The 18,458-nt window shown below is 38.0% G+C and overlaps 1 protein-coding gene across 5 annotated transcripts in view; it reads right to left on the bottom strand.

Annotated features, from left to right (window-relative positions):
• Nucleotides 1–18,458, bottom strand: part of GRIA3 (glutamate ionotropic receptor AMPA type subunit 3) — a 606,096-nt gene that overhangs the window by 171,779 nt on the left and 415,859 nt on the right. For all 5 annotated transcript variants that reach the window (XM_048070799.2, XM_067005236.1, XM_067005237.1 and 2 more), the window contains one exon: nt 143–301. The gene's annotated coding sequence lies outside the window, so the exon portion shown is untranslated. The remainder of the gene's footprint in view (nt 1–142; nt 302–18,458) is intronic.

Raw genomic sequence — 18,458 nt, 5'->3', positions numbered from 1 at the left:
ATTCACTCCCTTGTTGGACCCACAAAGGAAGCAGTGCTTTTATGTTATGGACCATCAGGTGCAGAAGTGGAGGTAATAGAGGATGACACTGACAGAAGCTGGAGTGCTGGACAGCAGCACTAACAACAAAGCAAATACACACCTGAGGTCCCGGCCAAACCGGCGAACGTGGCTCTGTGCCTTCTGCTCACGGAGACTGCTGGTCTGTCAGAGTGCTTTCCAATGACAACCAGTAGGACTTTGGTCTTGCTTAGCTTTAGAATAATCCAGCTCCTTCATAAATTGATTTTTAAGATTTTATCTGATAAAGGAAAACCAAAAGTACTCTTAGTCCCTGAAGGGCTTTTATAAATACCAGAACAAACAAACAAACAAAACCAACCATCAACCAACCATCCAGAATTACTCTTAGTACCTGAAAGGCTTTCGTAACAAAGCCAACAATAAAGAAACCAAAAAAAAATTACAGTAGTAGTTTCTCTGGTACCCCTTACTTTACCAATGCTTATAGTATTGATAAAATGATAAGCAATGTGATTATATCTCAAGGATAACTGAAACTGAACACAGACCTTTTCATTTAAATGCTTCTGCTTTGAACCAGTCATTGTAATTCCAATTTCCTCATAGTAAAGAGCTCTAAAATAAGAAGCATGCAAATAACTGCAGCGTATCGTTTCCTTTACTTCTTTTGGACGATCCAGAACAACCACCGACAACATACTTCTAACACAGTAAAAAAAAAAAAGAGAGCTTTTAATAAGAAAAAACAAGACTATACAAAAACGTGGCATGGCAAAAGAGCTAACATAACTTAAAATTAAGTTCTGGTTGAAATTAGAACCTAGCAAGATTGAAAATAACTAGATAAAGGTTTCAAGGCAAGGTAACAAACTGGTAAACTACTCACCAGAGAAATGCCTAACGTCTAGACATATACATGAGTTCATTTTAGACGTAGATTTTTTCTGCATTGCAGAAACATAAGCCTGGCTTATTGTATTTGTTTCCTCTTTAACTTTCCCTCAGTAACCAACTGTTCTTTTTTAGATGTCTTTAATAAAGTCTCATTTGCACACTGACTCTATGCAATTACAAGCATCGATATTTAGCATTTATATATTAGCAGTGTGGTCATACAACATCAAGGAATAATGGATGTACAGTACATCCAGAAAGAAAAATACTTCCCCAGAGAAGTTACCAAGGCGCATATATTACTGTTTGTGATATAAGCCAGGTTTTTTAAAAAAAATCAGAAGGCTGTGCGTATGTGAGAGAGGTGAATAGATGAGATGAGCAAAGGTGCTATCATAACTATTCCCATTTTACAGGTGAAAAGCTGAGACTGAGAAATGGACTTGCTGAAAATCACTGAGCGAGTAGGGGCCAGGATAAAACTGATACTTTGCCTTCCTGAATCCTAATCCAAGGCATTAGTCCTAAAATCATGGTGAAGTACTTTTGTGACAAATTGTAAGATTAATATATGTATGCCTGAAAAGATTTAGTTATTCAAGAAACCACACACTTGCAACAAAGTAGAGCGATATATGAACTTTCTTATGCCTGTTTCTCTCTTTGCCTGTTAACCCTAAAATACAATCTATGATTACGCCAAAAAAGATGCCTTCCAATTCATATGTACCATAAACAAATGTACCCTTTTGTTCTGCTTGACTTAGGATCATCCTTTGGTACTGGAAAACAACATTCTGAATCACTGCTTCCATCTTTTCCTTTACTTGATATGGGCTGTCTGTCTGCTGAATTATTCTCCTGTTCTCATCTCTTTGCTAGGGTGGTTCTTCCAGCCATGGCACAATCTTCTCTGTGGGTGTTACATAGCGTGCACACAACCTGGTTGATTTTCTCAGGAGGGAGCTATGCAATATGCTATGTACAAATGGTGTATAATAGGCAAGCACACCAACCTTGTTGCAGAGGGGAATATGTCTGCATCAAATTATTAAGTCTGCTTTGTGTCTGGGCTAAAATATCAATATTGTGGCTTTGTTAGTTCTTCCTTGCCCCTGGGCAGCCTGCTGTGCCATTGTATTCTTCAATAAGCCTTATTAGATCTCTTGTTCTGAAATCTTAGGATTTAAACTAGACAGATTTGGCAATATATCTAGAAACAGCTACTCTCATCTGGGTATCATCAATACACATAATTCCATTGAAATTAAACAATTTCAAGAAAATAAGCCATGTAAGAAATTATCTTGTCTTTGTTATATAGCATACCTGCCAAAGGTACAGCACAGAGGCAGGGTTCTGCATCCACCACGTATGGTGATATTTTGCATTTTAAGATACAGTGGGTGAAGTCTTGATCACAGTGTAGTGACTGACAGAGGTTAGAATTTCAGTCCATATGTGCACCAGCATGTAAAGCTAGTAAAATTTATAGCATCCATGCTAAACTGTACTAGCTGGTTGTTCATTCTGGAGTATATTGCTTTGAAGGCTCCTTGTTACTGAATATTGCTGCTGGAAAAGGGAAAGCAGTGGCATGAATCACTCTCTTAGTAAGATGGAAAAAAGCTTTTGTGTGACTATTGGTTCCTAATGTGAAAGCATTAGAGCCTGCGTGCAGCTCTCTAATATGTGGCAGGCAGAAAATGATATCTAGACACAGCACTCAGCTCATGTCTGTGTTCTCTTGTGGAAAGACGGGGTTCAGTTTCACTTGTTCTTGAGACAGGCAAATGTAAATAATATGCGTAACCAAAGTCCTTCTTGATCCCAGCTGAAGGGACACTCACCTCTGAGTGTAGAAGTTCTTAGGGCTGCTGTAACTTGGCATCAGTTGCAATGGCCCACATTGGTTTCATGGTAGGGCCAAAATATTTGAGGGCAGGACTATGTGCATGTGTTGGTATACAGGAGTACCCCTACAGAGCAGCTTAGGGCTGGAGAAGTCAAGTTTCATTTTAATACAGCAGTGTAATAACATTCCCTATGCAGAAGAGAGAGAGTCCATGCACTGTTACTGTGATAGCTGGAGCTAAAGGACCAACACAGACAACCATGAACTGAGCTTCCTTTTCCTATGTGGAAATATAAGACATTTTGTCATGTTTTGTTTATGTCACAGGTTATATTTATTTTGTTTTAGCATATTTATGCAACATTCGTCTATATAATTTTCATTTATATATTATATAAAGATATAGATATTTATATAAATGTGAAATGTATATTAGTCATGTATAATTACTGCTATATTTCATATTTATTGTACTTCATATAGATTGCAATGAAGCACATAGCAGACAAACACCAAACGAGCGTCCTGCTGCATGCTCACAACAGCCTCCTTACTGCAGCTGTGGCTGATAGCTTGAGTTCTTTCCAGTCTCTGAGAGTTGATGCACACCTGTCCCTAGAAAATGCTGCTGTTTTTTCACTTGAGAGCATGCTGAAAGCAAACAAGTGCAACAGCAATTGTACTGAAAATTACAAAATTGGTATAGTCCTATTTTCTTATCAGTTACCATGCTGATCTCTAAATGCTATACATAAATAACTTATATCTAAGAAAACTTGCAGGCCAACGTACGATTATAATACCTTAAAAAGTAACTGTTGGTGGTTTTTTTTCTTTATACCTACATGTTCCATAACAACAAAACAGCAGTTATCTGGCATTTTCTAGTGATTAATGATAAACCTTCCCCCTCCACCCCATCTAATACCTAGGCAGTGATGACTGATAGGGAGGACTTTCACAGCAGTTAATTATGAGAAAACCTAAGTCTTGGCACACTTAACTAAAAAGAAACACCCTCTCCACCAGTCATTATTGCTTAAATAAAGCCCAAATTGGTGCATTTTCAATTCCTGGATAACACCTGCAGGCAATATTCCTTTAAAATGTGCATATAATAGGAGGCTTATATGGAGAATAGTAGGCATATTTATGCAAATACTATCCCTCTGTGAAATCAGTTGAAGGGTCTTGTGTGTATTGCCAGTATAGGGAGGTAGAAGAGTAAAAAGAAAAACCATGTGCTGATCCGGCATGTTTTCCCAGAAGCTCTTTTTGTTTTACGCCATCTGGGGAAGTTAGCCACTTCTTACAAGCTGAGATGCTATGGCGATAGTCAAACATTTAGGGTTAGGTAACCCTGAAACAAATATTAAGAACTAGAAAAGGGAATGACATGATCTCTGGATAATTTTTTTTGGTCAGTTTAGGAAGGTAGTATTCCCAGCAGTCCACTCATGGCAGTTTGCTGACAGATAATAACCACACAGCATTCAGCAGACGATGCACACATTTCAGTGACTCCAGCTCAGATCTGGCCAACTTGGTCCAGCTCTATTTGTGTTAAGGTTAATCTAAGACACTTGGTCAGGCGCTGGCAAGGCCAAGGCCCTGGTGGATGTTCCCTCTGTATTTTTAAAGGTTTAATCGGATGGGAATTAAAGGTTTCAATCAGAACTAGGTCAAGAAAAAAATGTTATTGTTCTATTTGCCATTTGTCAAGACCCAGAAATTACTCATCTTACCTTTTATTTTTTTTAGATTTGCCAGGTGTTAAGTCTTCATAATAAATTCATAACTTAAACAGCACTATTAGAGGTACTTTATACTCTAGACCTCTTACAGTACTTTTAAATATTTTATGTAGTTTCAGCAGTAAACCTAGCCAGCATCTGCAAAACTTCATGGCTTCCCCTTAAATTTTCCAGTTCCTCTTGTCCTTGGCATGCCTTTTTTAAGAATGAAAATGACAGTACCTATAAATGCATTGAAATCTACTGCTTATTTTTTTCCTTTTCCTCATAGTTTCTCTTATTTTAAGATGGAAATATCTAACAAATGTCAGTTTCAGGAATCTTCCCCAGACAAAGAACACAGCCAGAGCCTTTTGTAGCACACACTGAATGTCCAGCTGTGTGTTCAGAAGATAAATACCAATGACATTTGGGATTCTCTGACTGGCTACCTATTTTAAGCAAATTGTACTATTGTAGCATCTAAAGAAAATAAAATATTGTGGAACAAAAACTCAGCAACTATAGGTGGCCTGGCCTTTGTTAATCCTCTGGTATTAATATGTACAGGCACCTTTTAACTGCTTTATAACAGTAGAAATAATTTTGGCTTTCAAAAACAACAAAAGAATCAGATTTAATGAAGAATTCTCTCCTTTGGTTGTAATAAGAAAAAAGTGCGAGGCTAAATCAAGCATTCTTACAGCCCCAAAGGTTTGTCTCTCTTGTAAAACATACGCACTTTTACTTGAGTTTTATCTGCGCTGAGAAAGTAAGCAAACACTGCCTACCCTTTGGTATTCAGCCTTGTGGGGACCCTGGACTCAGTCCTCTCCTGCAGGAGTGGCACTGGTGATTTCGCACTGTCCCTCTTCTCTCTGAGCTGCTGCTGTGCTGAAATCCCAGTGCCACGTTGAACAGACCAGGGATAGAAGTACTCTTTCAACTAGCTTGCAAAGCAGGTGTCATTACTTATGAGAAGAGTGATATACTTGTGCCCTGGAGAATAACTACATCAACTCAAGAAAACTGGCTAAAAGTCTCTTATTTGTATGTTTGCTGGTTAATCTCTAGGCAAGCAAAGCTACAGCACTTTAAATATTCCTCTGTAAAATGTAGGTTGAATCAATTTCTTATAGCAAAGAAAAACAAGGAGTGTCCCAAACTCAGTGTCTCTAATAAGAAAACAACTGATACTTCATTCTTTTTACTGCTAAAATTAGAACTTTTAAACACTAACAGTAGATGACAATTAACTTGGATATTAGCAAATTGTTTGTGAGCCATTTTTGTGCCAGATATCCTTGTCACAGGTTCTTAAAACTTATATACTACCTCTGCTTCATGAGTGTATGCTTTTGAGGGGATCACCTGGAAGGAATCAAAGATTTCTGAAGGACTATCTTGCTGCACTGTGGTAGCCTCATCTCAGTATTCATTGTATCTCAGTTGTTTTTTTGGGACCTATTTCATGAATAAAACTCAGTCAAATTGCTTTTTTTAAGATTATACATTGTAATTCCCAACATATAGTGTTGACTGTTACTTCCAAACTGGCTGACAGACGTGGGAAAATAAATACATAGATAATGTATGGTGAAGAAAATATTTTCTCTAGGTTTTGAAGAAGAGAGACTCTAGCTAGACCCCACTGCAGGCTGCCTGGCAGGGGAAGGGTCCATTATGTAAGAGCCCATTTTCACTTGCTTGTTCTTTTTCTATTAGAAAATAAAATTTCAAACTTGTACATTAGAATAAAGAAAGTACCAGAACTATTCTTAAGAGCTGGCTGTCAATGAACTTTTGATGCAAATGAACACATATAATTTATCTCTTCTTTATCTCACAAGAATTACTGAAGCAGATTTCAACTCTGTAAATGAAATTGGCAGATTTACATATCCTTTTGCTGCATTATTAAACGGCTGCCCAAAATTATGCATATTATCAGTGTCTGAAAACTTAGAGTCCTGACTGGTTTTCCTCACTGTAAAAAAAAAAAAAAAGAAAAAGGAAAAAAAAAAAGCTTAGTATCAGCAAGCCTTCTGGGTAACAGTTTTTAAATCAATATTAAAGAAACCTACAAGTAAAAAAATCCAATAACCTCTACAAATTTTATGGGTGTACCCTGCAGTATGTGAATGTTGGGTTAAAATTTACAATGATCCTACTTTGTAGTATGTGAGCATATTGAAATTTTCATTTAAAACAATGGATTTCATAACAAACAAGTATAGAACTTAATACTGGTATTTATTTATTGCATTGATTTTCAGAGCTCCTTCCAAAGTGAAGTGATCAGTTAAATTCAAGCACAAAATGAACAAACACACTGAAACAGGTACCACTGAATTGCTGCTCATTGCTGACATGCTGGCTACTGCTGGTGACCAAAATTCACAGATTTAATTTGCGTACAACACATACTCTTAAGTTGGAAGATGAAAGTGGTAGATCTACAATTAGCCTGTAGTCAGCCCAACAGTTATCACAAAGCATTAGGGATGTGGGAGCCTGGAGGGTATCGCTAACTGGCTGCCATCCTAATTTGTCCTAATTTCGCTGTGTTGGGGCAGAGCAGCTTCCTCAGCCTCACCTCTGCAGGCGGAGGTCTGTACACACTTCACTGACCTGATAGAGTTAAACACCCCCAGAGACAGATAGCAAGGATGACTTTAGATCTACGAGATTAGGATAGTCATCCAGCCTGCTGGTCCAAGCCCTTTGAGGGATTGAGTTGCATCATTGAGTTGAATATGTAATCAGCTGAAATGCTGGAACTGGCCAGTTACTAGAAGTGAATGGTAACTCCTGTAACACCTCATTTCCTTTGTTTGTCTTAAAATGGCTTGAGAGGAAATACAGCTTTCCAGGGCAAACTTTTTCCCTAAGCTTAGTATGGCAAAAACACTTCAAACTTAGTTTTGATTTAAGAAATAGCCCCAAGTCTTCTCAGATATTTTGGTACAACAGCCATACTGAAATACAATTTATTCACTGGAAGTTGAAATAAATGAACAAACCTAATTTGATGCCACTTATTTCACATACTCTGAACTCTCAAAGACCATCCAGACAGAACATGCTAAGCAACAGGAAGAGCAGCTCCAATCCTCAACATGTCTTGCAAGGGATTTGTAGGACTAATATTGCAGATCCATGGACACTGAATCTGGTGGTCCTCTGCTGCTGGTGCTTTCTCTTGGCAGTGCTCTTAGTGAACACATAGGGAAAATGCTCTCATTTAAATGTGTCTTGGTAAGGAGATCAGATGACATTATTCCTTAGAAACTTGGAGGAGCAAGTCTTTTCTCTTGCAGAGTATAACCTGGATACTAGGATCAGGCCCTTTTAAGACAGGGCCTTTGGGTACAAGCAGTTATATACGCTTTTAAATCACTTTGCAGAATTTTCTCATTACATATGGTGCATTAATTTTCCAAGATGTATGCATCTGCAAATGAAAGTGGAAGCTTTTGCAATTGGACACCCTGTTTTATAAAATTGACATGGCTTGTTAAAATATTTAATTTAAAAAAAAACAAACCACAAAACACTTTCCATTAAAACAGAACCAAGTCAATTTACTTAAATTTTAAGGGATCAGATTTCAACAGAAATTAATTGTGCATAGGCTAGGTTAGCTTTTCAATAGTAATCACTTAATTGATATTCATTGCTCATTAAATTTAAGCAATTTCAGGCTAACTGTGCAAATACTGAGTTTAGCAAGCTCTTATAAAATCTGAATTGATCACAAATATGTAAGGTCTTTCCGATAACAGGGAAGATATTTGCTCTGTTATAGTTCATACTCAGGAAAAGTACTTGCAAAACCTGGTCATCTTGGGGAATATAATTTTGCCAGCCTAGGTGTCTGTATGCTTGAAAATGCTGTGCTGTATGAAGTGAGATAGAATACAGTGGTCAGAAATCAGGTTAACAATGACACTAATCCCGATTAAAATAATTTTTACCCTGGAAAACAGTATTTATGGAGATATCCAGGAAAAATGTTGGAGCTAAATCATGATTGCAGCTAAAAAAGGAGCTGAATGGAAAAATGGCAGTAACCTGTTTATTTCATTTTATGTTGTATTCTGGAAAGATTCCCCACCCACCTCTATTTTCCATGTTTGGCCAGAGATAAAACTGGCTCGGTCCTTTTTTAGTCTCTCTTATTTCTGACATAACATATGCTGTTAACGGCTCTTATGCAGATTCCCAGGTCTGACTCTATAAATACTGTAAGATAAATACTAGAGGATCTTAACGTTCCCTTCCAACTCAAACCATTCTATGATTCTGTGAAATACAAGGTAAACGAACTCCCCAAATCTCCAATTCTTGTTAGTTACAGCTGTGCTGAATCCTTTACCAAATAATAACTTGTTCTTCCATGTTCACAATCCTAGCAAATTCCAACGTTCACTGACAATGTATATCATTTGTAACTAGCTTTATTAAGTATTATTACATTCAGTCTGATATGGTATATTTATATTTGTTTAGCGTGCCAGGAGAGTCCGATATACAGCGAGTAGGAAATTAGGAATTCTAGGTCCTGGATTTTTGGCAACAGCTTCCCTGCAGACCTTGGCCAGTCCTATCAGAGAAGAAATGCTAAAACAAGCATAGAAAACAGCCTATAAGCAAAGACAAAAAGAACAGAGACTGTGGAAGGGACATGAAATCAAGTTCAGATACGCGAGAGGAAATCTAAAGAAGAAAGTAATCTCTTCAGCATAGCGAATGGGATGAAAAAATAGTGAATTTGTTACAGGATTTACACATAATTTTGCATCAAGATTATGTGGGCTCTGTGGATACCGGGCCCCAGAGCAACAGGAAAGCTTGATAGTGACTGAGATGTGCAATTTCTGGAGCAAGCCCCAAGTAAGCATAATGGTTCCTGACCCTCCAAAATCCCTGCCAGAAGGATAAATGAGCACATCTATTCTGGTCAGCAGAACTCATTGAATATTTATAGGCAAGTTTTAATTTAAGTAAAATATTTCAAGACATTTACTATAACTGAAGAATGTGGATCTTTGGAAATAAGTCAGGAATTTACACTCTTTCTGCCTCTAAGAATAGATTGTTTAAAAACTAGAAATAAGACAAAATAATAATCATGTGTTTTTGAAACAGTATAGTATAATGGTTATGGCAGTGGTGGGTAACGTTTTCTTCCACCTGTCTCTGATCTATTGGGTAGCATTGGGTATCTTTGTTTCCCTCCCAGTTAGGAGCTTGTGAAGCTTTCAGAATATTCAGACTGACATTCTCAGTCCTCCCAATCTGCATTCCCAGGAGAGATGAAAAACAGGAGGAAGGATAGTCTCATGATTATTGTTATCACAAGATGTGGATTTGTTTCTATATAACCTTAGAGAAATCAAATTCAGCATGTCTATATTTAGTGACACAACGTCCTGCAGAAATCCTACAGTTCCTGCTGAACCAGCTGCCTCTGAAACATGCAACATTTCAGTCTTTCTACTTGCACCTGAGCCTGTGCTGCTGTATTGTACAATGCAGTTCTAGCAATTTCCTCAGAGCTTGCTCCTGTATCTCTGCACTGGCCTGCGACTCTAAGTTGTCTTTTGTCTTCCTGAGCTTTACCTCTCCAAATCTACATTGGGAAAAAGAGTGCTTCAAAGTGGTCTGCAATGACCGTGTACATGCTTGGCCATGAGCAGTAAATACAATTGCAAGTAAACACCTCAGAGACAAGAAACACATCTCTAAAACCAAAGAAAGAGTAACACCTGCAACTTGCTTAACTTGCTTAACATTTGAGAAACATAGGCATGGGAAGGGACAACTGGACGTGTAATTCTCCTCCTGTACTGGTAAAAATATAACATGTACTAGGCAAACGTTGCTTATAGAAATTGAGCCTGGAGAATATTTAACTAAAAACATGTACAGGACTTCTACCACAACTCCTAGTGAACAGATATTTTCAATAAAATATTGGTATCAAACTTCTGTTGGAGTTCTGAGTAGTTAAGAAAAATCACAGGGTAAGCAAAATTCATTCTATAGAGGGGAAAAAAAAAAGAGAAAAAGAAAAAAAAGAAATCACCGGAGAGTTTAATTGCAGTATTTGTACATACTAAAGGAATAAATTACACAGGAAAACAAAACCTTTAAACTGAATTCTGAACCTGTAATTTGGATAGAACTTTTGAATAGAAATCTGAAATTGCTCCTCTTATAAACTGCTCCTGGTTTGCCATAGCAAATAAGAATAGTGCTTGGGTTTCATTTTACCTGGAGACAAGTCTCTAAGATTGATGTTTATGAGGCTTAAAGTGCCATATTTATGAAGGCTGGCTTCTAGTTTGAGTTCTTTCAATAACAACAAGGAAGAGGTGAACTTTGAATGGAGCCATGGGAACATGCAAAAGAAAAAGGTAGAAGACAAGGTTCAAATCCAATTTGGTTCAGACTTCATTGACTGCAGTTAGGGTTTGGCCTGAGGCAGAACGTCTAAAAGACTGACTAGAAAGAAAGTCCTAGGGTTCTCCTCATGTAGATTTAGTTCAGCAAAAAATCACAGTGATACTAGGACAATAGGTCTTAAAGAACACCTAAAACAGGTAGTCTGGTAACAGCCTTCAGGGAATGAACTAAATGACTTACTGGGATGTCATACCTGTTCCAGGTATTTACTGGGCCAGCCAGCTATAGGCAAGGTTTCTTATTTGTGAGCAGAAACAAGATCTATAACTGTAAATCACTGTGCGTGACATGCAACTCTAAAACACATTTTGATAAGCACAATTAAGAGAAACTATCCAGAAGCACAGAACTCAGCACTATATAATTTGGCACAAAGCTCTGCTATGATTTAAGACTCTCTGCCACTGTTGCCTTAAAAAACCCTAAACCACATGCCACTATAAAAAGTCCCCCTCCCACTCCCCCAAAATAGAGATCTCTCTTAAACACAAAGGTTACTTAACTGTTTTGCACCAAGTGGGGCTTGTAAAGCCAACCAAGCAGCAGAAGAGACTTAACAGCACTTTGTGAAGTGCTATAGGAAAACCTCGTCTTCTATTACACAGCTTTGATTCCCTGTTTCCCCAGTATGTTCTTGTCCCAGCTGGCCCTCTATTCCAGCAACTGACCTCAAGAAATGTTGACAGACAGGAACACTTGCAGTCAGAAAACATTTTAAAATGATAAATACACCAGAAAAGCTTTATCTCTCAATTTTTTGGCCTATAGCAAATGTGCTCCTCATCAGATTATCCAGAGCAGCGTTAAGAAGCTTGCACTGTTCTAACGAAAAATCAACAGAGACCCGAATCCTTGGAATCATCTATTTGCCTTTGATGTCTTTCGGCCACAAGTTGAAAAGTCTAAGAGAAAAGGAGTTGCCAGCAATCAACCTTTACAGGACAATAGCTTAGAAGCAAGTGAACATTAACAAGAAGAATAGATGGTGTGTCAAGGGGGCTGTTATAGACTGCAGTCAAAGCGCTAAACTTTACTAACTAAAACAAAGACAAAATCATTTCTTTGTTAACGCAATGGCCCAGTGAGATGCATGCTGCTATGAATGATCACTACGCATCAGGAATTGTTTCTTGAAATGAAAAATAAACCAACACAAAGCATAAATCCTTAATTATTTACGCATTATGCATTTATTTAATGCAATTTATGCATTAAAAATTTTCAGGTACAGTTGAAAATACACTTTCAGCCCAGAGCCTTAGCTGATCATTTCGTTATATCAGTTTGGCAATTAGAGGTACTAAAAGGCTAAAAGTCTTTTCTATAGAGCACAGGCATTTTCAGAGTCTTCTTGAAACAGGAGAACCAGCTAAGAGATAATACCTCTGAGGTGAGCCGACACCACTAGCTTTTTAAGATAGATTTAACTTGGCATATTTAAGGAGATAATGAAGCTTTCTGTGAATATTAGGGCAGCTTTCTCATGGTTTCTCTTCTCCCTTTCTGTGATAGCTAATCAAGAGTGACAGTAGGAGAGCAAATAGTGAAGCTATTCCTTTAACCCAAATATTTGAGATGCAGTGCTGAGTAGACACTTATGACAAGTGATGAACCTACAAATACAATTTCTTTTATTTTCTTATTTTACATTACCATAGAGCAAGTAGTTATATTCAGAGACATTTTTTTTTCCACTCTGCTCGAACTGCCAGTCAATGGCTGCAGCACAGGACACAAATACATGCTTTCTTATGCAGGTGTTAGAAAACAAGGAAGAAAAATTGTGAGAAGCTATTTGAGAAGAAAGACCATTCTCTGGATCACAGCATCTCTACAATACATCCAATCATCCTTCATGACTAAGAAAACATCAAGTAAGTGTCGTGCACTTTAAGTCAGTTAACAATTAAGGTACAAAGCTTATAATATAACTCTGAGCACTGTGACTCCTTGGCAGGTATGTGTGTCTTCAGTGAATATCTTCAGGGATGAGGACCACATATTTGCAGTTAAGATTTCCAAGACCAAACAAAAAATGAGCATACTGTAACGGTTATTAAAATTGAAGTGGAAATAAATTGCTGATGTATAGGGTAAATAGATTACTTACCTAAGTGTGCTGGGCTACATCCTAAGACATAAAAAGATACACAAAAATGTAACACAAACAGAAGCGAAGTCCTACATCTAGAGTCAAGACATATTTACAAGACAAAAGACCAACGCAGAAGCACTAACTGTACAAAAGCTGACTGATCCTGGTAGATAACCGTCAGAGTGTGATGCTGAATCTAAAAGGATTAATGAGATCTTTGAGTATATAAACAGGAGAGTATCGATTAGTAGGAAATATTATTAATCTATTTGAGACTGGTGAGACCTATACTGGAAAATTACCATTCAAAAGGCTTTTGTTAAATGTATGGAGACAGGAATGCTTGATGAAAGAATGCATAGGCACCAGGAACTAAGTCTGTTTGGTTTACTGATGTGAAGATGCAGGGGAAAGAAGACAACTGTATATAAGGACCAGTGTGGAGAATGTAACTCTGATAACAGTGTCTTCGCTCCACAAAGCTTTAGCAAGGCTCAGTGGTTAGATATGGATGTCAAATGGTTCAGGCTAAAAATAGAATGCACATTTTTAACAGCAGGAGTTATCAGACCTTGCAACAATTTAATCAAGGTTGTGATGAATTCTATCAATGGCAATTTGAAAATCAAAAGTAGATGTTTTTCTTAGAACTCTAGTTCAAACAAGAATAAATTCATAGATGTTTAACAAAGCCAGATCATTTCAGCATAGTTTTATCTTGGTGTTATAGTCCATGACCTTATTAATCAGACGGCACATTAGTACTCAGGTGTCTCTGGTGAAGGCATGCAGTTTACATCTGTTTTGGCTGCAATGCTTACATCTGTTTTGTGTATTGGCACAAACAGAGGGGTTATCTTTTATTTACCCCTCAAAGATGTGAGTGCTGCTGAATCAGGTTCAGAGCACTCTTTGCCCTATTATCATTATATCCCTTTTGAATCTCAGAGCGCTGAAAGAGGGCAGCGAGGCGAAGCTGAGGGACACCTTCCACCAGCAGTGACATTCAGAAGGTGTTGATCCAGCCAACTGCAGTCTCTGCAGAAAATGTTCTTCACCTTATTTACTGACACATTGATACATGCAACAGTTTTGTAATCTCAGGCTCGGCTTTGGGATGTTCAGCTGAGTAGATTAATTTTCAGATGCTGTTTGAATAACCTATAGATACCTTCAATTAATTTTCTTCTCTCACTGGCTATGTTTGGCTTCATTTGCACTTACAGAATTCATGCATGAAATAGCAGTATTTTGTATTACAGAAAGACACTTATTCTTCAGACTCCTGTACCTGTCTCAGAACACACAAAAATCCCAATGAATTTTCTGTTACAATGCAGGCTCTTAAATCAAAATGAACACTTTCAAATAAAAATCCTAACAAAAGCTCCCTCCCTGCCCTAGCTCCCACTTAATGAACAGGGGTCATTCTAAAAAACAGAATAGAAATTCTGGGACTAAGAGAGCAGAGTGTGAAGTGGTTTTAATATCATAGCCTAGGTGATTGTTGTGTTTCTTTTTATTATTATTATTAAACACTGAGGTAAATAGAAGGGACAATCAATACAATGAACCATCTCCAAAATGGTGCTTTTACGTCCCTATAATTAAGGTTTCACAGTCTGAGTTTTATTGTGCTGGATATACATGAATGGGAAGATAAAGATCTGGTGGAAATAGATGTATCTTACTGAATAAGGTCTACTGCTTAATGCCTTACATTGTTGAAATGACTGGCATTAACATTAAAATAGGAGTATTTTGCATTCCAGTTTGTGTACTGGGGAGATTTCACTGGCCATTGTGGATCTAACATGTTGCTTTATTTCTTTGCTTGCTCTACTAAATAATGATTTGATCACTACAAGAGAACTATTAAGTGTAGTAATGCACTAAGACTACTGAACGTAATAACGCACTTACACTGCTGTTTTTTTTTCTTCAGTGATACCATTGCACACTGCTGGAATTTGTTTTGGTTCAGCACTAACATATTTGTAATTATAGCAAAATAAGTAGGCCGGTCCTTCTGTCTAATTGTAAAAATATTTCCCTTATAACGGCAGAAGTTTGATGACTTTATTACCCTTACATATCTTTATCACCTTTTACATATCATTGTGTACTTTATTGCTTATCCCATTCAACAGTGCAGCTGCAAGTTTCCTGGCCTTTGATCTTTCTTTTTCCTTTCTTTTCATTTTCTTCCTTTCTCTCAGAGGAGCATTATAAGCTTGTTTAGGCTAATAAGGAGATCACATGTCTAGTAAACATGCACGGCAAATAAAAATAAATACATCTCAATAATACAGAAATATTTGAAACATCAATGATGTTCTACAGTGAAAAATATTGCTATCAAAGGAAGGGTTTCTATTGATTTAATTGATTTTGAGTCCTGGCTTCTCCTGAAATCAGCAAGCTGGGTAAAACTGCATCCCTGTTCCTCATGAGGTTCTCACTGAACACACTTCGGACAAATTCTGTAGTTCAGCAAAGCTGTCACTTCTCAAGAGAATTGATTTATGGGTTGATAGTTACTACACATCATTCAGCAGTAACAGTGGTTTCTAATGCTATGTTTACAACAGGAAAAAAAAAGCATCTTGAAAAAGCTCCAATTAGTGTGGAATATCTGCAATTGTGTAAAACTTTATGTCTGGAATATAGGTGCCTTTACATCAGCTCAGCTGTCCTACGTGCGGCTTGTAGACACGACTGCACTTGTAGGTAGCCAAAGTGGATCTCAACCATCTCTGCTCCTGTCTAGTTACATTTGCCAGCTCTGTAGGCAGCTGCAGTTTGATCTCCACCCATGACAGATATGTTTCTCAGATGGGGTTGTTCCCATCTTTGTTAACCTGGGGAAAGGAAACGATTCCCCTGATGCACCAGTATACATATGAGACAATGTTAGCTGTGCTACAGTGAAAGCTGGAGATTCTTTCTTCAGGTGTTTGAAAATCTGCATGTTTAGTGAGTTTGCTCTCAAATCTGATGAATTTTGTGGGGCACAGGTAGGTGGCTGTGCTCCGTGCTGGCCCTGCTTTGAGCAAGGGAGGAGGAAAGGAGGCAACACTTTGTCCCCTCAGCTACTCACTCCCCAGCTACCCTCCTGCGTCTCAGGCTCCCTCACATTGACAGTGACCGACCTTCCCCCTCACCCCCATAGCAGGGACATGGGGATCACAGCAGGGCCCTGATCACATCCCAGATGGTCCCAACACACACACCGGCTGATGCCTGGCACCATCTCTCCTCTTGAGGAAAAGACATCTGTGAGCCTTCCCACAAGCCATGTTGGCTGCTCTGTACTCCAGGCTCTACAGAGAGCCATCCTACCCCTGCTTAAGGTGCAAGGGAAGACAGAAGAAAAACTCAGGGGTGACAAAAAGTCTTTTCCTTTATCACATCCATGCCTATTCCCTTAAAAAAATAAAATTAAAAAGTACCTTTTTGTGGAAGTTCTGCAATTTTAACCCAGCAATGACTGGGATCCAGCAAAACTCATTTAGAAGGTTGCATTTTGATATTTTTTTTCCTTTTAACACAACTTTTATACATTTAATTGTATATCTGTATGCATGAGATCAACAATGATGGAGTAGTATTGCTAATATAATTGCAATGACATGTCTCCAGAACAGGAGATATTATGCAACATATCCTGTGCCCTATTCTGAGCACAGGTACCAAAAAGTAAATGATCAAAATTATTTCATCTGATGCGAGTTTTGACAGATTTATTCTTACTCTAAATTTTTTCTCGAGGAATAGGAAGGTGGAGAGGTCTTCCAATTATACCTGAAAGTAGTTAGGATTTGGTAAAAAGGGAACAGAACATAGGACAGGAGGAGAGATATCTCAATTGACTGGTATGTATAAATGAATTTTTAAAACTAGAAATAAGATGGCCTCACAGAAATGTAAACCACGTAATCACACTTATACTGCAATAATGAAAGAATTAAACTCCACAGATCTGGGAATCCATCCTCTAATTGAAGAAAAAAGAGCAGAAATTTCCTTTGTCATGAAGCTGACCTAGGTTCAACTGTTGACCTTTTTTCATTCTCTGCTTGTTAGACTACTAAGTACCAGGAAGTTATAACTACACTAAAATGAAGTATTGGATCAAAACCATTTTTCAAAAGTACTTTTTATAGTTAAGGAGGTTATTTGATCCTTTTGCAGAAATATTCTAATTCCTTAGGTATTCAGCTTTTAAGAATTACCAGTAAAAAAGCACAGAGGTTCGGCAATGTTACAATGCTAGTGTTCATTCACAGTAATTGGAGATTTCTGAAAATAAAAGATAATTTGTCTAAAACTACAGTCTCAGTAATTTCTGAGTAATTGCCTGAAATTTCTCAAGTCAGCTAAGACTTGAGGGGATCTTAAGAGGACTAACTAGTGTGCACACAAATTCATGCCCAAGTGATTTCCAGTAATTGTATTAGCTCCTGTTTAAATTCTATAGCAAGGTTCCAAAAGGAACTTTTATGTGTACTTCTTAAAAAAAAAAAAAAAAAAGGCAAACCCAAATCATTCTTTTTAATTTACAAAGTGGATACAAAAAAAGAAAGCAGAAACAACTTTCTTGAGTACAAACTGAACTAGTACTTCTAGCTGCAGTAAGAACAGCATGTGTTTCAGAAATGAATCAAGCAAGATTAGGTAGTCTAGGTATACAGAAATTAAAAAAAAAGTATTTGTACGTTATCTGGCTAGAACATTACAGTGCACTTAGTAGCAGACTAAAGCAAGCATGTCATAGGTAAATAGACCCATTTTCTCTGTATTCTAACACCTCATACATGACCTCACATTACCACAATTCATTAAGTCAAGCTGATATTTCACAGTATCACACACAGTATCACAGATTTCTAGGTTGGAAGAGACCTCAAGATCATCGAGTCCAACCTTCGACCTAACACTAAGTACTCCCCTAAACCATATCGCTAAGCTCTACATCTAAACGTCTTTTAAAGACCTCCAGGGATGGTGACTCCACCACCTCCCTGGGCAGCCCATTCCAATGCTTAATAACCCTTTCGGTAAAGAAGTACTTCCTAACATCCAACCTAAACGTCCCCTGGCGCAACTTTCGCCCATTCCCCCCTCGTCCTGTCACCAGGCACGTGGGAGAATAGACCAACCCCCACCTCTTTACAGCCTCCTTTAAGGTAACTGTAGAGAGCGATGAGGTCTCCCCTCAGCCTCCTCTTCTCCAGGCTGAACAAGCCCAGCTCCCTCAGCCGCTCCTCGTAAGACTTGTTCTCCAGACCCCTCACCAGCTTCGTTGCCCTTCTCTGGACTCGCTCGAGCACGTCCATGTCCTTCCTGTAGCGAGGGGCCCAAAACTGAACACAGTACTCGAGGT

This window comes from Anser cygnoides, chromosome 13 (assembly GCF_040182565.1).
Source record: "Anser cygnoides isolate HZ-2024a breed goose chromosome 13, Taihu_goose_T2T_genome, whole genome shotgun sequence".
NCBI classification, from domain to species: domain Eukaryota; kingdom Metazoa; phylum Chordata; class Aves; order Anseriformes; family Anatidae; genus Anser; species Anser cygnoides.
The sequence above is the reverse complement of the archived record's forward strand: the minus strand, read 5'-3'. Positions and strand labels throughout refer to the sequence as shown.